The sequence below is a fragment of the Mauremys mutica genome, chromosome 6 (genome assembly GCF_020497125.1).
Source record: "Mauremys mutica isolate MM-2020 ecotype Southern chromosome 6, ASM2049712v1, whole genome shotgun sequence".
Classification (NCBI taxonomy): domain Eukaryota; kingdom Metazoa; phylum Chordata; order Testudines; family Geoemydidae; genus Mauremys; species Mauremys mutica.
Genome location: NC_059077.1, coordinates 8,207,264 through 8,230,576, shown reverse-complemented (window position 1 = coordinate 8,230,576; position 23,313 = coordinate 8,207,264).

Sequence of the window (23,313 nt, the reverse complement as noted above, 5' to 3'; positions counted from 1 at the left end):
CAAAGTGGACATGCAGTCACTCACAGGCCATTAGAAACCATCATAAAGAATCCACTACTGAGTGCACCCAAGCAACTACAATACATGTTATTGGGACTCCAGTGTTTTGCTGTGAGGATAAAATACAGCTAGGAAAGTCCCTATTTGTGGCAGATGCACTGAGCTGGGTAGACCTTTCACAGTACGACACAGATGGCTCCGTGGAACAGGAGATGCTACAATATCTTCACATCTTTGATGGGAGGCTCTAAGCAATCTATAAAACACTAAACAGGATAGGATGCTATAGGTAGCAAAACAATCCATACACCAGGGTTGGTCAGATACCAAGAAGCAATTGTCAAATTGTCACCTACTACAAGGTGAGGGACAAGCTGTATGAGCAAAATGGGATTTTGTTTTAAGGGGACTGAGCAGTAATCCCATCAGATTTAAGACTTGACACCATGAGGATACACGCTTCACAAGTATCATGTATCACATGTATCAGACAGAGACACGTCTGAGGTGAGCCAGGGAGTGCATCTACTGGTGAGGCCTGAATGCAGACCATACATGGCACAGCAAGACTCTGGCAAATAGTTTAGTGATCAACAACAAGGGAGACTGTACAGCCTCATGAAATCCCTCCCCGACGCTGTGAAAAGGCCTAAACAGCCCTGGTCAGGTCTCATGAGTGGAACGACTTTGTCACAGTAGGTTACTAATCTAATTTCCGGGAGCTGGACTATCTGGAGTCCTCACAAGCAAGAACTGTGACCAGAAAACTGAAGGTGCATTTTGCAGGGTATGGCCTACCTGACATGCTATGCTCATACAACAGGCCACAATAAATGGAAGCAGAATTCAAACAAGTCAGCACCAAATGGGAATATTAGCCTTTTGGCCACAGTGTCACACTGACAGCACAGCTGATTATCAACCAGGACCCACAAATCTTTGTCAGAGTCACTGCTTCCCAGGATAGAGTCCCCCATGCTGTAAGTATGGCCTGCATTCTTTTTTCTTAGATATATACATTTGCATTTAGCTATATTAAAATGCATATTGGTAAGCTGGGCTCAAGCAAACAAGTGATCCAGATTTCTCTGAATCAGTGACTTGTCCTCTTCATTATTTACCACTCCCCCATTTTTTGTGTCATCTGCAAATATTAAACAGCATAGGGCGAAGAACTGTAGTCACCTCTAGAAATACACCTGCTCAGTGATGATTCTCTGTTTACAATTACATCTTTAGAACCATCAGATTGACAGGTTTTTCTATCCATTTAATTTGTGCCATATTAACTTTATATCTTCCTAATTTGTTGATCAAAATGTCATGCAATACCAAGTCAAATGCCTTACACAAGTCTAAGTAGATTGTATCAATACTATTACCTTTATCAACAAAAATTTTAATCTCATCAAAAAATAATATCAAGTTGTTTGGTAGGATCTATTTTCACTAAACCCATGTTGGTTGATTGGTATTAATTGTATTACCCTCATTTAACTGTGTATTATTATTATTATTATTTATTTATTTATTATTCCCTTGGGTAACCACAAAGCAACAAGAAGGCTGATTCAAAAGTAAAGACACCCAAGAGACTGATGGCAAATTAAAAAAAAACAACAACAGATAATGGATCCCTACCTGACAATAGTGAATGATCACAAGAAACCCTCTCAGAGACCAAATATTAGGCAGGCACAGAGACTGATGTGTTGAAGAGCCAAGACTATGATTCCTATGAGCAATACCTGACCCTGTCTCAGCATGACCCCAAGGAGTCAGTTGGTATGCACGTGACTAACATGCTAGCTGCAGTTGTAATATCTCTCTAAATAGTTTTCTTAATGAGTAACCAGTTTAGCTTTATAAGCATCAAGTCCTTTCATATTATCACCTAGCAGAGAGTACGTAAATTGACGTCCTGTCTTTTTCCTCAGAGCTTGATGTATTTCCAAAAACATAACTCAAACAGGACAAATCAACTCAAACTACTGGCTAATAACTCACTCAGGCCTTTCCAGCTTCAGCCAGTTGGGAGGATAAAGGACACATCCTTCCCCTATGCTCGTTTCCATTGCAACACCTTCCCTTTTGCATTTATTAGCCCACACAGTTCAGAGTTAGGATGCAAAGTGGGAACCCCTTACATGCCAGCACACTTTTACCCCTTGTCACAGTGCTGTTACCCCTGTACGGGAAGTGATATGGGTTCATTGTAGAGTGTGGTGTCTGAAGCGAAGGTCATTTTCAGAATGTAGATCTATAGATAGAGAGGTGTGCATGAGGATAAAGGGGGAGTGCATGGGAATGGGCATGGGACTTTGGTTGAGAGATTTCTTTTTTATGGTAACTCCTTTTCATTGCATATCTACACTGAAATCTTATAAGAATCTGATTAATGTGTATATGAATTTCCAGATCCTGTCCTTTAGTATAGCTGTGGACAAACAGCAGTGAGAGCTAGCAAGTAATCTCAGTACAAAGGAACTCTGGAGCTGTTTCTTGCAAGCATTCTTGAGTGTATTGTTCCCCTGAAATAAGTATAGACATTTCAGCAGACCCAAAGCATGTGGCAAGGGGTCAGCATGTGACTGCTCAACTACTCAAAAGCATGGATAGCCTGAGACTCTCTCAGCCAGATAGCACAGAGCAGGAGCTTCCGTCAGGTTGAACAGAGAGTGTTATATCAAGTGAGGAACATTACTGTCAAGAAATTACAACCTCAGCATTGACATAAATGTTGACAGCGCCACTTCCACTGATAGCGGTATCAGCGCAGATTATGATTCACACAGGACTGCCCAAAGAGTGATGATTTAGATGAAATGCTCCCAAATTCTGAAAGGAAAACTGCAGATGACAAGGTTTTTATCAGGCTGCCGCTGAGATGGAGCACACTTTCTGTTCAGTCCTCAGAAGCCTCCTGCCTGAAGAGATAAACTAACCATAATGAAATCTCTCTCCCTATCTGCTCCCCAGTCGATGGCAGTGAGAGATGCGATACCAGGGCATGATAAATCCTGGATGGTGATTGAGGGTTTGTAATTGCAAAGAATACCATAGCACTTTTCAGGGCTACTACGAGCTGTTGAGGAACACAGGACCAAAACCATCCCTGGTGTAAGTCTCATGAAGTCAGTTCAGCTGCAGGAATTAGTGAGGCCCATAATTTTGAAATGAAGATGAGACATAGGTATCACGGTATCAAACCAATATCGCAGAAGGACCAGAAATGACACCATTAACATCTTATCTCATTTGTTCTTGAGTGTCTAATGATGGTGCAGATAAAGACTAGGAAGAAGTTGTATGTGCATGGTTGTTTAAAAGGGCAGCCTGAGAGACCGTGTAAACTTTTGGTACTGTTTGCTATTGTAGGATAAGGACAGATTTGCCATCAATAAGAAAAGGAATAGTATAACTTTCACAAAACTTGAAACAAACAAGCCATACCTAGCTATCTATCCCTCTAGCTATTGGAGCTGGTTAAAAATAAAATCTGACAAAGCAGTTTTCCGTCAGCAAATGCTTCTGACACGAAACCAAAACATTTTTCCAGAATATACTGATTTTTGTCTCTAACTTGAATGAAAAATTATAAAATTGTTTCATTTCAATAAGGACAAAGCCATTCATTTTGTTTATATTATATAATAATGTTGAAATGATAACGTCAAAACAAAGCACTTTAACCTTATCGAGATACTTCATTTCAATAAAGTAATTTCATTCTTTCCAAAACAATTTTTTTCAAAATTTCATTTCTTGGGAAATTTCAAAATTCTGAAATTTCACTCTGAATTAGGATGAAAGGAAAATTTGAAATGTCAACATTTATCACAGAATGGAAATTCTGTGTTTCAAACAGCAATATTATTTTGAGCTCTTTCTCACACATACTATTTCCAACTCTTGTCACCCAGCCACATTTCCGGATTCCATTATACTTGTGTGAAATATATACATCGAATCATAGGGGCTTCTGCTTCAGACTTGCATGATGATCAAAGGTTAAACAGGACAGGTTTGGTAACTCACAGCAAGGTCTCAATATCTTGCAGGGTTGGGCCCATCATTTTTAAGTGTGTACCCAAAATGTGACTGAGTTACCATTGTAAGAAGCTGGACTAAGCCATTGTGGAGTAACCAATACAAAATTCAATTGATTGGACCAATTCACCTTTGGCTTGAGAAGAAGACAGTTTTCTGGCCAAAATAAAACTTCTTTGTTAAGTTATGGTGGGGTTGAAAGGAAAGTTTTAGACTTGGATCTTGCTTTTATTTTTAATTATGGAGATGCTGCAGACCAGTTCTACAATAATGGTCTCAAGTATAAACCACGAGACTTTCAAAGATATACTGTAGTATGTGCATTTGCCTAATTCTGATCTACCTTACAATGTTTCAGTGTTGCCAGAAGTACTGACTAAAAGGACTTAAGCATAAGTACTAAGTACTGGGCGAGGCAGGGCAGTGAGTCTCCTCACTGCCAGTTGCAGTGAGAAATCAAAAGCGAAGGAGAGGGGCTTCTACCCCCCACCCCTGGGCACTGCAATGGCAGAGCAAACAGGAAAAAACCTGCCAATCAAAACTCAGGGCCTGAAGCTTCCAAGATGGGACAGTGGGTTCAGGGTCCAGCCAGAGTCTGGGACAGCTGGGAGAGATGTGGTGGTTTCAGAAAACTATTCTGAAAAAGTATGCGGAGATGATAAAGTTCCCTATGCTTTAAGTACCTTTTGAAATGTACTTTACATTTTCTGTACTTGGTAGTTATTTTTAAATGCTTAAGTGAAAGTATGTAGAGTAAGTGCAAGTATGTAGAGTACTTTGGATACTTAATTATGCACTTAAGTACAAATGTGCTTAAGCCCCTGGGAACACTGCAATGATTTTATATCAACGAAATTCCATTGTCTTCAGTTGGGTTACTCCTGGTTGACACTGGTGTAAACTACAGCAGAATTAAGCTCTCATCTTCTGGCTGAGCTGCACGCGGCACAGAACCCAGCAAGGGTCTAGGGGAGTAAAGTAGATTTATGTCACCTTTGTTCTCTTGTGATCCTTGGGGCTGTCAGGGAACAATTTAACTCCTGATCTAACTTAGAACAGCCTTAGGGCTACTTTAAATTATGCAGCTGGAGATTTACTGGAGTGCATCAGTGTTCTGCTCAGATTCCAAATACACCCCTATGCTGGAGCCGTGAGGGCCAATCCCCAGCTGACCAAGTAGGCTACCTTATGGACGCTGGGATCTGGTCCCAAATGTTTACTAGATCAATAGAATCCTTCATCAGGATATGGAACTTCCGCCCGCCACCCCTTGGAATATTAGTTAACAAATCACATCTACTCATCTTTATTTCTTCATTCATAAAAATGCAACCATAGGCATTTATTATGATTGTAATCATTTATATTACAGAAACACCTAAAGGCTCCAGCCAGGATCAGGGCCCCGTTGTGTCAGCACTATACAAACACATAGCAAGAACCAGTCCCTACCCCCACAAGCTTACAGTATAAATCAACGAGGCCGAGAAAGGATGGGAGAAAATATGTATTACCATGCCCATCCCCATTTTATAGCAGGGGATCTGTAACAGGTCCTCTGGCCATCCCTCTTCCTGGCCCAATAAAGCTCAGAGAGGCTTCTAGTTCTGCAGCCCCCGTGGCTTTATTTACACCATGTTCTCCCACCACCAGTGATATACTATATACAGAGCTTGCAGGCCTGACAATCGCCTCTCCTACACAGAGTCTGCCCTCAGCCTGGAGACTGACTTTCCCCTGGCCATTCCCCCTTCTTCTGGCTGCCAGCCAGCCAGCCAGCCTTTATAGCCCTTGGACCCACAGGTGCAGCCAGTTCTAACGGCCAGGCACCAGAGTCTCCCCAGCCCCAATCTAGTTCCCCTGATTGGGGCTGGCTGAGCAGGGGCTAATTAGGTGCCTTTGCACCAGCCCCCTGCTACAGGATCTAAAGACAGGGTGCCCTGAAAATCAATGGCAACACCTAGCAGAGCGTGGATTTCACAAAGGAGAATGAAGTGACTTGCTCTGCTCACACGAGGAGTCTGTGCCAGGTGGAAAGTGAGCTGAATTCTCACCCAGAGCTGTATCCATTGCTTGTGCACAACATAAGTCAACATATATGTTAGACCTTTTCTCTTTCTAGCAGTCTGTTTTTTTGGGAACATGGACAGTGATGTGCAGGATTAAGAGCAGAGAATGGAGGGGAGGGTTTGATGGAGCACAGTCGCTTGAGTACAGGAGCCATTTGTAAGAAACAGGCTTAGAGAAAGGCAGCCGTGCAGATTACAATAATTACCGCTGAGCACCACAAATCCCTTCACCTCTGAGATAAGCAAGAAAGAAAAGAAAAGAATTAGTTGCAAATTGCTTTAAATGTATCAGGAGGGAACATCAAATGCAGGGAAATTCAAAGAGATACTCAGCTCCATCTACCCAGCCTTGCGTCCCAACGGACTGTCCAGTTTGGAACGGCGTGGCACTGGCAAGCCCCTTCCCTGCTTTCAGCAATAATTCTTTAGTTGAACAGCAACAGCTAATAATCTATCTCCGAACCATATAGTTCTGTTCTTCGGAATATTGTCTACGCAGCAGAGAAATGAAAATTGCTCTTTTTTTATTATTATTGTTTGCACAGCAATGTGTGTGTGTGCAGAATTTACTGCTGATTCAGAAGCGAGTACAAATGACTTGTGGTAGTGGACTGTTCATTCAGGCTTGCAAGGGCACTCTGCCTTGAGCTGCAAATATACAAAAGCCTCTATAAAGTGATTCCTGCTGCATTCCACTGCTGGGCTGTGTAGGCTGCAATCTTGCACTGCGAAGAATAGACTAGGTGAAATACAGAAGGGAGCCGATTCTCAGCTGGTGTAAACTGACTTCCGTGGAGTGATGTCAGTTTACCCCGGCTGAAGATCTGGCCCCAGATCCTCTCCATAATTCCTGTGGAGGTGATCCTTCAGTTCGTATTCAGGCACAAATCCTGCTGACTTCACTGAGAGATGTTGCTGACTCTGGTGACTTCATCATGAATCTTGCAATATTTGGAGTTTTTCCTTATTGTCCTGCTGTTATAGTCAAGTGATTACATGAAAATTTTAGCTTTACTTGGAAGCAAGTATTTTTATACCTTGTAGTTGTGGAGTAAATCACCACATGTCACCCCTAGGGGTTCAGAAACTAACTAATCTCATGATTTTAAAACCAATCTGAGGATTTTGAGATGCTTGATTTTTGAGCGCTTGTGGTTGGCAATACTGGCTTTGCCTGTGCAATCACTAAATGGTTGGGCCTTTTGATTCCATGACATCCCACAATGCAGCAAAATGAACCAAATAAATCTCAAAAAGAGGAAATGTCTATCAAGTACACGGGCATGCAGGATGCTATCAGGGGAGGCTAAGACAAAGCTCAGGTGAAGCTTAGTGGCTTTGAAGTTTATAACAGGAATGTATTTAGTGGCTAGTGCACAAGTCAAAACTTACAGGCCAGATCTTCAGTTTATATATATATATATATATATATATATATATATATTATATATATATATTATATATATATATATATATATATATATATATAATATGCCCAAGATATATATATATAAATATATAAAATCTTCATAACTAAATTGATTTCAGTGGAGCTACAGTGATTTACCCCAGCTGAGGATCTTGCTTGAACCATGCTATGTAAACACAGTCCAGTCTTCTTATTATGCAGAAAAACTTTCCTTAAAATAGATGCACATCTCTTCTTTTGGGGTTATATTATTTATGTTTGTGTGTTTGCACACGTGCATATGGAAGCTGTATCCGTGAATTGTGTGCGTAATATTCATCAGACTAACTTTCATCCATATTACAGTATCTACATCTCCTCAGGGGTGAGTCTTGCTGGCTTCAAATCGCTTTCTCCTTTCAGACCGGCACTCTTTTGAATTTTAAGTAAAAAAGAGAATAAAAAAGTAGCTAATATGTATGTGTGGTGGGAACAGCAGCACAACTTTCTCTTTAATGCTTTCACTGAGGCAAGACGGTACCACACATGCCCACTTTGCTAAATTTTTTACGGTGCAAAGACCATGCTCCTTCTCATCATGAGACTGGAGCTGTAGTTGTTTGGTTTGGATTTCAGTAAGCAGCTCATTAAGCAGATCCAGTGGAGAACAGTGAGTCAGATTCTGATCTCATTTGCACTGGAGTCACATTGGTGTAAACCTGGTGTTAGGTCAGAATCAGATCTCAAATTGTTGTTACAAAATATAATGAGCCAGATCCTCTGCTGTGTAATTTGATATAGCACCACTGAAGTCAGAGGAGCTATCCTGATTTACACCACCTGAGAATTTGGCCTACTGTGTATTAACTGTTGGGTTTCTTTTTCCTGAAGCACAATTGATCTTGTCTTTTACAAACAACATTGGCTCTGCTTAAATATATGGGAGGGGAAAGATGTCTATTGGTTAAAACAATAGACTGAGCTGCAGAACTCCTGGGTCCTATTCCCAGCTCTGTAACTAACTTGCTGTGTGACCCCTGGTTGGCAAAAAGTCACTAAAGTTTGCTGTGACTCAGTTTACCCATGTTTAAAACAGCTGTAATACTATTTACTATCTCACATAAGGAGAGCAAGAAGCTTAATTAATCTTTGTAAATTATCTCATTGTTTATTAATAATCAATCTCATTGTTACCTTGTGCTTCCCGGTCTGACTTTATATCCCTCGCTAAGGGAAATCCTGGCTTTATTGACATCAATGGCAAAACTCTCATTGGCTTCAAAGTCTCAGACTTAAATTGCAAGTGCTTTGGGGCTGAGCCATCTTTTAGTTCTGTATTTGAACAGTGCCTAATACAGCCATGCTCTTGGGAACCTTACACACTAATATAATAACGTAATCATTCTAATAAATGGGAGGATTTTTCAGAAAATTTTTTTGTATACATATATTTGATATATTATTTGTTATTCCAAGTTGTTGAACAAATTGTTTATGCAACCACATTTCAGCCTATGAATTGCTCAGGAACTATCCATAGCAAGCCAGCTCCTCAGCTGGCGTGAATGGCTGTAGTCCCATTGAACTCGCCGGTTTGGGGTTTCAAATCACTCTAGAGTTTGAACACAGGGGTAATGATAATAAAATAATAATTCTTCAGCACCCTTCCCCAGAGCTCATTCTCTTGCTAATATTTTTTTTCTGGCTACTCCATCTCCCAAAATAATAATTTCCCCAGACACCTATTCTACCCTTAGGATCTGATGCTGCGAGGTGCCGATACTGCTCTGCCTTTCCTCTGAGATGGACTTGTGATAACCCTTAGTCACTCTCTCTCTCTCTCTCTCTCTATATATATATATATCCTAAAGCCATAGTTATGATATAATAGTATCCTTTCATTTTTGTGGGTATTCAGTTCAGAAAAGCAGACTTCGACTCCCTCAGGGAACTGATGGGCAAGGTCCCCTGGGAGAATAACATGACGGGGAAAGGAGTCGAGGAAAGCTGGCTGTATTTCAAAGAAACCTTATTGAGGTTGCAGGAACCAAACCATCCCGATGTGTAGGAAGAAAAGTAAATATGGCAGGCGACCAGCTTGGCTTAACAGTGAAATCCTTGCTCGTCTTAAACACAAAAGAACAGCTTACAAGAAGTGGAAGATTGGACAAATAACCAGGGAGGAGTATAAAAGTATTGCTCAGGCATGCAGGTGTGAAATTAGGAAGGCCAAATCACACTTGGAGTTGCAGCTAGACGGAGATGTTAGGAGTAACAAGAAGGGTTTCTTTAGGTATGTTAGCAACAGGAAGAAAGTCAAGGAAAGTGTGGGCCCCTTGCTGAATGAGGGAGGGAACCTAGTGACAGAGGATGTGGAGAAAGCTAGTGTACTCAATGCTTTTTTTGCCTCTGTCTTCACAGACAAGGTCAGCTCCCAGACAGCTGCACTCTGCAGCACGGTATGGGGAGGAGGTGACCAGCTCTCTGTGGAGAAAGAAGTAGTTCGGAACTATTTAGGAAAGCTGGACGAGCACAAGTCCATGGGGCTGGATGTGCTGCATCCGAGGGTGCTAAAGGAGTTGGCCGATGAGATTGCAGAGCCATTGGCCATTATCTTTGAAAAATCATGGCGATCGGGGGAGGTCCCGGACGACTGGAAAAAAGCTAATGTAGTGCCCATCTTTAAAAAAGGGAAGAAGGAAGATCCAGGGAACTACAGGCCAGTCAGTCTCACCTCAGTCCCTGGAAAAATCATGGAACAGGTCCTCAAGGAATCAATCCTGAACCACTTAAAGGAGGGGAAAGTGATCAGGAACAGTCAGCATGGATTCACCAAGGGCAAGTCATGCCTGACTAACCTAATTGCCTTCTATGATGAGATAACTGGCTCTGTGGATGAGGGGAAAGCAGTGGATGTGCTATTTCTGGACTTTAGCAAAGCTTTTGATACAGTCTCCCACAGTATTCTTGCCAGCAAGTTAAAGAAGTATGGGCTGAATGAATGGACGGTAAGGTGGATAGAAAACTGGCTAGATGGTCGGGCTCAACGGGTAGTGATCAATGGTTCCATGTCTAGTTGGCAGCCAGTATCAAGTGGAGTGCCCCAAGGGTCGGTGCTGGGGCCGGTTTTATTCAATATCTTCATTAACGATCTGGAGGATGGTGTGGACTGCACCCTTAGCAAGTTTGCAGATGACACTAAACTGGGAGGAGTGGTTGATACGCTGGAGGGTAGGGATAGGATACAGAGGGACCTAGACAAATTAGAGGATTGGGCCAAAAGAAATATGATGAGGTTCAACAAGGACAAGTGCAGAGTCCTACACTTAGGATGGAAGAATCCCATTCACTGCTACAGACTAGGGACCGAATGGCTGGGGAGCAGTTCTGCAGAAAAGGACCTAGGGGTTACGGTGGACGAACAGCTGAATATGAGTCAACAGTGTGCCATTGTTGCCAAGAAGGCTAATGGCATTTTGGGTTGTATAAGTAGGGGCATTTCCAGCAGATCGAGGGATGTGATCATTCCCCTCTACTCAGCACTGGTGAGGCCTCATTTGGAGTACTGTGTCCAGTTTTGGGCCCCACACTACAAGAAGGAGAGAGTCCAGCGGACTCTATAAATTGGAGAGAGTCCAGCGGAGGGCAACAAAAATGATTAGGGGGCTGGAGCACATGACTTATGAGGAGAGGCTGAGGGAACTGGGATTGTTTAGTCTGCAGAAGAGAAGAATGAGGGGGGATTTGATAGCTGCTTTCAACTACCTGAAAGGGGGTTCCAAAGAGGATGGATCTAGACTGTTCTCAGTGGTAGAAGATGACAGAACAAGGAGTAATGGTCTCAAGTTGCAGAGGGGGAGGTATAGGTTGGACATTAGGAAAAACTTTTTCACTAGTAGGGTGATGAAGAACTGGAATGGGTTACCTAGGGAGGTGGTGGAATCTCCTTCCTTTGAGGTTTTTTAAGGTCAGGCTTGACAAAGCCCTGGCTGGGATGATTTAGTTGGGTTTGGTCCTGCTTTGAGCAGGGGGTTGGACTAGATGACCTCCTGAGGTCCCTTCCAACCCTGAGATTCTATGATTCTATGACTCTATACATATATTTTCTACTGAATTAGTTTTGCCTTGACAGTGCAATGAATATGTCCTTCTCAATTCTGTCTTCTGCAAAAACCTTTTCCACCAGTAAATGAAGAATGTCAGCAAGTTAATTTATTGTTTCCCCGTGTTACTGGTTTTGGAATTAGGGCTTTACTTCCCCTCTTTCTTGAACGTATGCCTTCTGGATCTACAGTGACTTGCTTCTGCTATGCTGTGCTGTATGGAACCTTTCTATTTAGCAAATCTATTCAGTGTTCAATATTCTATATGTTTTGGCATTGGAGATCAAGTGATCATTGAGAAAGGGCAGCAGCCAACACTTGGATTTTCCACCATTTGTTAATTTAACACTCTGTGGGTAGGACTCTGACCTCAGCTGCATGGCATATAGAACAGGAGATGTTCTGTTGACTGTACTGGAGTCACTCCACATTGATATCATTGTAACTGAATTGAAACTCTGACCCTCTTTATTATTTTTTTCAAGCAATGTAACTTCTGTCCTTGATGTTAACACCTGTGACCGAATTTCATTGTCGAGGTAATTTAGTTAAAATCCAAATAGCAGATTATGAAATATCTCCATTGAAAAAAGAAGCTCACCAGAGTGATAGGATACAGATCCTTTCACCTCTAGGCCACTGGTTCAAATCCAGCAATGACTACACACCACTTCTATATTTGAAGATTCTTAGGTGGGCTGCTGTCAAGTTATTAATGACCATTTGTCTGTGTTACAAAAAACACTATCATGAGTGGTAAGCTCCTCAGGAGAAAGGGTAAGGAGGCAAAACTCCCCTCATTAAGAGGTCAGGGTGAAGCAAAGTTCAGGAGCAGTATAAGCCAGTGGGTCTGTTCTTTCATAGATTCTAAAGCTAGAAGGGGCCATTATATTTTCTGAGGAAGAATGGAATCATTCAGAGGTCAGTGTGACATCTTTCAACAGACTGACTTAAAATAAAATGAAGCTTATATTCATCCCTGACCTGACAATAATTGTGACCATTTCCTAACATCCATGGACTTCAAAAAGAGTTCTCCACATGGACTTGCATGGTCAGTTTGTCTGGGGGAGTTTAGAAATTGTTTAGTTTAGAAAATGTTCCATTTTTTCACCATCTTTTCTCCAATTTTCCTCCTTTCCATCCTTTTACCCTTTCCCCCCCATTTTGCCACTGAAAAAAAGAAAAAAAGAAACAAAAAGGGATTTTTTTCAGTTTTCGTACCTTTTTTCAATTTCAAGTTTTGTTAAAAAAAATGGAAGATGGGGGTGGGGAGCAAAACTTATTAAAATTTCTATTTTTGAAAAGGGCCATTATATGACAGAAATGTTTTTGTTCAACATCTTTTGATCTGCTCTAAATATCAATGAATTGAACTTCACAAAACCCTCTGAAGTAGCTTTTACAGGTGGAGAAACTCAGGTTAAGTGATTGGCTCTAGGTCACACATAAGAGATTTAGAAGAGGTAAGACTAGAACTCATGGGGTCTTGTACATGATTTCCCTTAAGATCAGTCTTTTGCTCACAGTCTTTGCTATGGCATATACTTGCTGCTGGTATAGTTTGTATCTAATCTGTATGCATATTCTAATTCCTATATACTAATCGTTTCCATACTTTTTTTTCCTGCTGCTGTCAGCAAATCAAAACTCATAAAAGATGTCAAAGAAAGCGAGCTGAATTCTGTTCTGCCTGTGGCCTGTCCGACACAGCAATCCCAGCAAAGTGCTGAATCAAAAACCTGTGTTTGTTCTGGGTGGTGATGGTACAATCTGAAACAAAAGTAAATACATAATATATAAAGAACCCAACAGCCTGGTTTTCAGAGAACAGGCTAAAAGAAGACAGGCAGTTAGAACCCAACTTTGTTTTGGACTTGGATAAATCTGACACGGACGTCTCTGAGGGTGAATAAAGATGGGCCATCAGTCTGATTGATAGATCAATGGTGAAGTGGTTGGTGTGTTTGACTGAGGTGAAGTTAGAGAACATCTCTTTTTTAAAAGTACATCCTAATAGCTTAGACTAGTAGGAATGAATCTATCTAAGGCACTTACTTGGCCCCCTATGACTCTAGCGCCTCACCATCCTTTAATGTATTTATCCTCCCACACCCAATGAGGTAGGGAAATGCTAGAGGCCTTAATTTACAGATGCGAAACTGAGACACGTAGAGACCAATAACTTGCCTAGGGTTATAACCTACGTAGAGGAGGGGTAAATCAATTTCTTTACCAATTCAGTGCTACTTAATCCCTCTATCTGACTTAAAGTATTTGCACAGACCAGGAATTCCTATACTTGCAAGAGACTACAGCTGGATTTTCTTTAGTAACTCTCTAAATACTACAAGTGGAAATTATAGTAGGATTCACTTTTTCTCTTCTTAGGAATCCAGTACTAGTCTTTACCATAAGACACATGCATGCAGTTAATACTTTCAAATTCCTTTTTATGAATATCACTCCAAAGATAAACCATTAAGCACAGCAGTTACAATGCACCCTAGATAGACTAACATTACTAACTAGAGATTTGTTATTTTCCTTTAAAATGAAGAATGTAACACAAGGCCTAAACCTGAAATATATAATCTTACAAAATCAATACAGGCATTGGGACTTCTGACAATTGGAGATCTACTTTTATGTAGACTCACCCTGGATAATGTATTGATAATTTAAATAAAACAGTTGTACTACATAATCAGTTGTTTCAGAATCTACACTATTAAGCATGTACACAAGGTCAAATAAGAAAGGGAAAACAAAACAAAACAACACAACCTGACAATTACTGTAGCTGTTAGGCCAACACATTGTCTCTGGTTCCATGATGTAGTACACCTCCTGAAGGCATTTGGACTGCAGTCTGTGATCATTGAGTTCAGCCCCCTGCCTTTACTAGCAGGACCAGGTACTGATTTTTGCCCCAGATCCCTAAATGGCCCCCTCAAGGATTGAACTCATAACCCTGGGTTTAACAGGCCAATGCTCAAACCACCAAGCTATCCCTCCCCCCTAAGGGTTTGAGTATTGGCCTGCTAAACCCAGGGTTGTGAGTTCAATCCTTGAGGGGGCCATTTAGGGAAGTGGGGATTGGTCCTGCTTTGAGCAGGGGGTTGGACTAGATGATCTCTTGAGGTCCCTTCCAACCCTAATAATCTGTGATTCTGTGATTGCTCCTCTATGGTGTTTTCCCCCAGTCTCAGTCCCACTGACTTCTGTAAAGTTACAAGAAACTGTATTGAGATTGAACCTAGGACATGTTACCATTAGCAGCTGTATCTTGTCTCTGCAGAGCTAGACTAGATCTGAGTGGTGTTCAAAATGCCTGCCAATTTTGTACCTTTGACATAACTCACAAATGAATGGTCAGGAGCTTCCTGCTTCTAAGGGGGCATGTGTGTACATGCATGTAGGAATGTCTGTCCTTGCCTTCCACACCAGCTTCAAAACAGGTACTAAGCTGTTATCTAAAAGGGTGACCAGATGTCCCAATTTTATGGGGACAGTCCCGATTTTTGGGTCTTTTTCTTATATAGGCTCCTATTACCTCCCACCCCCGTCTCGATTTTTCACGTTTGCTGTCTGGTCACTTATTCCTGCCTTGAGTGCAGAGGACTGGACTAGATGACCTATCAAGGTCCCTTCCAGTTCTACACTTCTATGATTCTAAGGCTAACAACTTCCTGTGCTCCTTCTAGTGTGCTGAAATAGCTACCACTTGGTTGCAGTCACTCAAGGCTCTAAAGAATCTATACTGCCACTTGGTCTGGGGATGTTTCCATATCAGCCCAGAGCAAGCAGACACAACAGCTGCAATGACAGCAATAAGTGTTTTTGGTGGAACACCATGAGATAAGGAAAAGAAAAACGGGTTAACATAAGATGACACAAGAATTAAATGGTGGAGTATGTACACGCACCCGAGTCTTCACAGTCAAAGATTAGTGATCTAATCACTGGACCATCTTGAAGCTAGAGTGACTTTAACAAGATCGTCCTTCCAGAAATGAATATTTCTTCTGGGTTTGTTTAAAAAAAAAAAAACAATTTGTAGATGAATCATTTGGTGATGATATTTTTTGAGATCTATGTGCACAGATAACCATTAAATAATATAATGGGATGAAGGAAAGCAAGTAGGGCATTTGTAGTCCTTGCCAATACAGCAAAGAAAATAAGGCACAGAGAGCATAAATGGGCAAACAAGAGAGGAAAAAAGCAGGCAACTAGAATATATAGATATATGTTATATTATGTATGTGTATCATACATACTCTGTATATTCACATATATACACACACAGATGTACAGACACACACATACATATGAATTCCAATATAGGAGGAGAAACAATATTCCAGCACAGACTCAAAAGTTATCAGAGGTCTTGCAGAGATTCCCCCTGGAGCTTCTGAGAGCTGAGTTTAGTAGCCAGTAATTTCCAATTTCTTAGATAATGTGCAGGACCGTGGTGCTGATTAGCCTTTAAATCACACTCTCCGTGGAAAAGTAAAGTCTTTAATTTCTTTAATGGGTAAAGACATGTCCCTGGTTTCCTCTTTTTCACCTTCAACTGTTCACAGGCAATTGAGGAACAGCTTTGGTCTTCCTTTTCGGGCAAGGCGTGTCAGGACAGGTTGCTCACGGTGAAAAGAAGTGGAGAGGGGGGTTCGCATTTGGGGGATCTCTTTCTCTAGTGGAATAATGAAACATCATTTTAATCCTGAATTTTTAAAGCGGCACCTGGGGTTTTTAATCTCGAGTCTCCCTTTGACGTTAATAGGAGTTGTGTGGCTGAAATGAACACACAATGCTTTGAGAACTGAAGGGGCAACGTATGATGGAATCAGATACGGCAGTGGTAGGTGACCCATTACACCAAGATATCTGGTCTGCTTTCCTGCTAGATTCTTCCTTAAAGTGCATTTATTAATGCATTGTCCTGTCTAGCTCTGAATGTGCGAGATAGAAGCCTCCTACATTTTCTTGAGAGGCTTTTCCACAGGATAAGCTGTTCCACATTTCACCATGTGGAAGTTTTCCCTTTCCCAGTCTCATCTCATCACTCCTCGTTATTCCTTTTGTAAGCCCTGAATAATTCCTATCACTCTGTGGTTTATTTGCCCCCCTTTAGATATTTGCAGAACACAACCTTACTTCCCCTTAATCCTTATTTAGCAGATTGATATATATGCAGCTCTTTTAATCTACTGCCTTCAAAAGTCAAGCCATAAAGCCCTTTGTCCTTCTGGTATTCTTTTCCTGACCACCCTTGACTTTCCAACTCTCTTACAGAGAATGGGGAGAAGGAGCAGGAAAGAGCACCCCTAAAAAAGCCCCTGCTCTCCTCAATCCCCCAATTCGTGTTCACAGGAACTAAGTCCTGCCACTGCAGACCTTAGTTGCTCCACTTGGAGTGGTGGGATGGGGTGTGGGAAAGATGTGAAGGATGGAACTAGAAGGGAGATGGTGAGGCAATGGGGGCATTTCTACCCTAATGTGGTCTGTAGAAGAGGTGGGCAACCACTTTCCCACAGACAGTCTGAGGAGTCTTTTCGTTCCCTCTCCCACACCCTCAATGAGATGCTGAAGGTTTTTTGGGGGAAGCCACCTTTGCCCCCTCCATTCTTGTGTTCAGTGTGGAAATGAGGTAACTGAGAATCACAATATTTTACTCATCAGTGTACCAGTGTCGCCTGTTGTTGTTATCCAAGTTTACTGTGCTTTCCCGCTGTCTAATGTAAGGGCATGACTATTTCTCATCTGTAACACAAAACATCATTACATCTATTTACTCTCTCTATACATCTCCAGAGCAATCTCGTACATATTTAAGTGGTAAGAAGGAAGACAAATGAAGATAATACATTCTTTTACGATTCGTACAAGGCAAAACAACAGGCATTTACTGCAGCAACATTTCACCGGTGCTTGATGCAAAGAAACATTGGAAAAAAGAAAACCACAACTAAGCATGTATTCCTAATTGATGGCAAAAATATCTAAGAAAATTAATTGGCTAAAATAATCATTAAGTCCGAGCTGAGTTTGCCACTATAACTCATTTAAACTTCAACAAGCAACATGTAAGGTCTTGTAGGATGGTTCCACCCACCTGTGTTGGGAATATTTCTGGTGGATGTTTTATCACCTTTACAGCCACCGTACGCTGCCAGAATAGCATGAATGAGTAATAACAGAATTTGGCCTATAGTGTCAATCCTGCAGATGCGGAGATGGACACATCTTGCATACCCATACTTTAAACTTTTGTGGGGCCTTTTATCTGAGAATTTCAATGTGTTTTATATGCTTATTTATTAATCATCACAAGACCCTAGAGATAGCGAAGTATCTTTACCCTCATTTTGAAAATGGGAGAGTGACACACAAAGAGGGTAAACGACTTGCTCAAGGTCAGACAACATATTGTGGTGAGAACTCTGGATTCCTGCCTCCCAGCTCTCCTCTTGTTTGCCCTACTTCTTACTGTTGCACCAAGGTGCTGGAACATTTAGTTCTTAAACTGCAAGCTAACTTTCTTTTGTGGCTTGTCTTAATGCAGTTGTCCTTCGGTGATGTTTTTATGCTTGGACATTATATATAGGGTTCTGAACACCTCGCAAATTTGGAGCCTCAGCTCAGTAAATGTAATAGAGTGAAAACATCAAGCCAGTTCTCCTGAGTTTTCATGGTCTATTTCTTTGCTTGAAGCAAAGTTGGGTAAAAGTATTTACCTCTTAAATGTTTACCCAATACAGTATGAAGTGGTGACCTCAAATGGTCTTTAAAGCTCAGACCATAACAAAACATTATGTATGAGCAGTTGTATTCCCTTGAAACCAGTGGCTGTAGCACACTATTCTTTCCCCTTCCCAAGGATGCAAGTAATATACATCCAATCCCTATCATTCATGGATGTCAGTGGTCAATCTTGCATTAACTTAAAAAAAACTATATTTATGTTAGTGGAAGAGAGAAGAGACTGAAATTAAGATGCAGTTGTCTAGTGGTTGGTACCCCTGACAGTGAATAGGACTCATATTCTGTTCATAGGAAACATAGAAATTGCCATACAGAAACAGACTACTTGTCCAGTTACTCCAGTGCTCAGCACCAGATGCTTCAGTGGAAGAAATCCTACAAAATGCAGTTTTGAGCAGTCCCCAGTGGACGTTTCCTCCTAGGGTGACCAGACAGAAAATGTGAAAAATCGGGACAGAGGGGGATGGGTAGTAGGAGCTTATATAAGAAAAAGACCCAAAAATCAGGACTGTCCCTATAAAATCGGGACATCTGGTCACCCAATTTCCTCCTATCCCCCTGTAGGTAGAGACTGAGTTAGGCCCTGAAGCATGAGGTTTTATATTCCTTCCAAAGCGTTCTTTTGCGCTGTATTTGTTATTATAATTCAAATAGCCTTGTTATCCACACAATTCTTTCTTTCTTTCTTTCAATACTGCCAGCTCTGTTACTCACTAGTAATATTGCCTATAGCTGAGACTGGTATTGGGCTAATAGGAAGTAAGGAAGACTTTATGAAAACTAGGAAGTAAGGCAAAAGATGCCAATCAGTCCTAATCTACTCCATAAATACTATTTGACCAGTTACAGAACAGGTTTAAAAAAAATCCAAAAGCCAGTGAAAAATTTGTGACCAATAATATTGACCAGTTTTAATTAGTATATTAATTAGGCCCCATCAGACCCACATATAGTAGACAGTTTGGTTAAGACATCTGTGTTAAAAGTTGTTATCCAAGCCAGAACTGGAAAACAAAAGAAAAGGAACATTGAAGAGGGTTTATGCATAAAGTGGAAAACTTTTCTCTCTGAACTACCCAATGGGTCTCTAAGTGAGATCTTAGCTATTGTGAGTTTTGCACTGACTGCTGTTGTGCTATTGTGCAAAATGGGTCTCTAATCTGTAACAGAAATCCACAGCATGGGTCACAGAGACTTTCCACTCTGCTCCTCCTATACAAAAATACCCCCTCCGCTCAAAACGTATTTCCCTGCTTGAGGAAAAAGGGAATACTGTCACTGACTGATACAGTATTGCTGTCTCCATCAGCATTTCTGGATGCTTTGGAAGTTTTCTCTCTCATAGCCTTATCTGTGGTCCCACTACCTTGACTGGTTTTAATCAACCCATTCACTGCCAATTTGACCCTCACTTTCTAACTATTACCATCTACCACACTAGATAGTTCTTCCCAGGTCCCATTGTTGTTTCGGCCTGTCTCATCAATGATAAATGCTTCAAGAACCTTTTCCCTATGATGTCTCCACCCAACTGCCTTTCACCTTCACCTAAAGGCTACCTTCTTCTAGGACCTAATCCTTAGGACTCTATGACATCTCTGACTAATTGTGTCTCACCTTCTAAAAATTTTGCTTCTGTGGAACCTTTGTCCCCATAACCTTCCTGTCTGACCCGTCCTCTTGGTTTCCAAACTTGTCCTCGTACCAGGCAATCTGTGTGGAGTGTACACCAGACACTGTTTTAGCAGCAGAATCATATACAGAATCCACCTCACATGACAGTTGCTTTTGCCTGGGGTTTGTGTTGAGAATCCATTAGCAAGAGAAAATCTACAGTGCACTTGAAAAGCATTTTTCCCTCTCACTACTGGTCCTTTGATCTCCTCTCCTTCTCATGTTTCTGGGTTTTTTTTCCTCCCCTTTCAAACTAAGGCATCGGTGATGCATACTGATGAACCAACTTGGTCAAACCCTACAAATCATATTCTGGAAACCAATGCTTTTGGCATACAGATCTGACCAAGCCTTTTATGATTTGTGGGTCAGGGAATCTACCTACACGGATGTTATTTTCGGGGGCATGGGGATACATTTGTTTAGTGGTTGGAGAAAGGGGTTGCAAATCAAACATCCTCTGGTTTGTTCCTGGCTTTGACCCCAAGCCATTGTAGGATTCTGTGAAAGTTCCTTTCTGTGCCTTAGTTTACTCAGCTGTGAAACATGCCTCATAATATTTACTTACCATCTCAATAAGGGTGTTGTGAGGCCCAATTAGTCAATGGAAGTAAACAGATTTAAGATCCTTAGATTTAAAAAAAAATGTTAAGTACAGTGGGTCAGATTCAAGCCTCAGGTCCAATGGTACAAATCCAGAGTACCTCCATTAGGTCAGAGGAGTTATTCGAGATTTACATTCATGTAACTGAGATCAGAACCTCTTATTAGAGATGGCCCTTCCAGTACAAACCCTCCTGAATTCTGTGAGTGTTTGCAATCAGGATATTGATCCCAGGGCTGAATTTTGAATCATTATAATAACTGAACTAAACCCCATTATGTAGCCATGCTAGTGTAGGTAGGGGTACCCCAGCTGCAATCACACCTCAGATTGGCATGCAGGCACACCCTGAGTCTCAAAATTCTCTCTTAGAGCAGGGACACTGGAACCATTTCTATAGTGTGGGTGCTGAGAGCCATTTAACTGAACTGTAAACCCTGTGTATAAAGGAAGCCACTTAAGGCAGGGGGGTGCAGCAGCACCTCCAGCACCCTTAGTTCCAGCACCTATGTCTTAAAGGGAATGTATTTCTCTTTAAACCCTTCCAAGTCTTTTGATCTACCCCCTTTCACAGGGTCTGAGTCACCCCTTTAACATATGGAGATATAGCTATCTCATAGAACTGGAAGGGACCTTGAAGGTCATTGAGTCTAGTCCCCTGCCTTCAGTAGCAAGACCAAGTACCGATTTTGCCCCAGATCCCTAAATGGCCCCCTCAAGGATTGAATTCATAACCCTGGGTTTAGCAGGCCAATGCTCAAACCCAACAGAGAGGCCAAGCAAAGGCATTGAAGTGAAAGACCCTGACATGTCTCAAGTATTTGCTGAGAAGAATATGAGGACCTCATACTTCTTTGGTGCATTTCCTGATAATCCAGCTATTGAATTCCGTTCATATATGCCTGCAGTAAACATCACAATAACCAGGTCAACACATAATATTCCCAAATTATTACAAGCCACTCCAAATCCATCACATTCAGAATTATTCGCAGAGTGGTTCAAGTGAACATATTGCCACCCATGGAGTGCTTGTAAATGATTCTCCACAACTATGCCTTGAGTTTTCACCCTGTTAACAATTTAATATCAGAACTGTCCACTTGAGTCCCATATTAATGTTTCTGTTTCTTAAATGGATGACACTCATCTCGAGGAAAAGCTTTCAAATCAGCTGTGCAGCTACTTGTGCAAATACATAGTCATGACAGTATTTATATGTGGACTCCTATTCATGTGAGTATTTGCCAGTCTCTCTTCCCCAGAACTTTCTTGTAAGCAATGCTTTGCAACTGTATGAGGTGAGCCACAAATCCTTTCCTAGCAAACACATGGCTTTTATTTGAATGAATGTTCATAGACCCTTTTTCTATAGTCTTTGCCCTGTTCCAGTGACTAGATGAAATTCAGTCCAGTGAATCAAAGCTATTAACCTCCGTGGGCTGTTTGGTGGTCTATGTATTGGCATCAGTCCAGCTACCCACAACTGAAAAAATCATTCACCATGATTGACATCCTGGATCGCCCTTACAACATACAATAGCTTGACCCTGTGATGACAGGCACTATAGAAACCCTAAGATAAATAGAGAGAGGAGTGTCTATGGAGGGGAATGTGGAGGAGGATGAATAGATAGAAACTAAAGACTAAGTGGGACATGGAGACTGAATTATTCACATGCCCATAGAGATTTCAGGTCAAGGTTGAGAAGCATTTGTAGGGCAAAGTTTAGATTGTTAGTAGCTATGCTGTACATTCTCTTTGGATTTCCAACTTTTTCACTAACTCTAAACAAATATTTTTTAAAAAGAAGGGGGATGGTCTATTTCCAAAAAGTTGAAGAAGTTCTTGCATCTTTAGATGTGCAATGCCTTGAGCCATTCCCTCTTATATTTTTATGAGAAGATGATAAGTATGGCACAGGACAATTTATATTTGTAGGGCCATTTAAGTGCTCCTCTTTAAATATATGTTTTATACTCTAAGATGCTGAGGAACTTGCTGCCTGGCAAACCGTTACTTTTTACTAAGTCATTTCAAATATCTTACATATCATTTTATGACAACTTTACAGGGGAGGGGGGGTTAGGTGAATGTGCTTATCCCCTGAAGACATAACTAATGAGTTTATTTCTTAATCCTCAGATTTTTAGTGGAATTATGTTATAATGAAACCCATAAAACTCACAGGATTTGTAATGAAAAAAAAAAAGAGGAAAGAAAGATTCGTATGTCAATCTGGAGCTCAGTGCTACAGTCCCGAATCAAGCAAAACTCCTTGTGAAATCAATGGCAAGGGGCCATCTGCTGTATGTGTGTGTACAGCACCAGCTGAATATGGCACCGATTAGAACCTCTAGGCACTTTGATAATACTCACTGTCATCTTCTTCCTCCTTATCCTAATGGGGTTCCAATAAGGCTTAAATCAGGGGAAATACAGGCTCTTCAAGCCTTTTTCTATTCACACTTACACTTTTGCAATGCCACAGACCTCCATGGAGTTACTCTTGACTTTCACCTTTATAACTGAGCAGAGAAGTAAGCCTTTCACTTTTGATTTGGGGGCCATATATCATGCCCATTAGCTTTTAGCCACAAGGACACAAGATGCAATTGATTTCCTTCCAT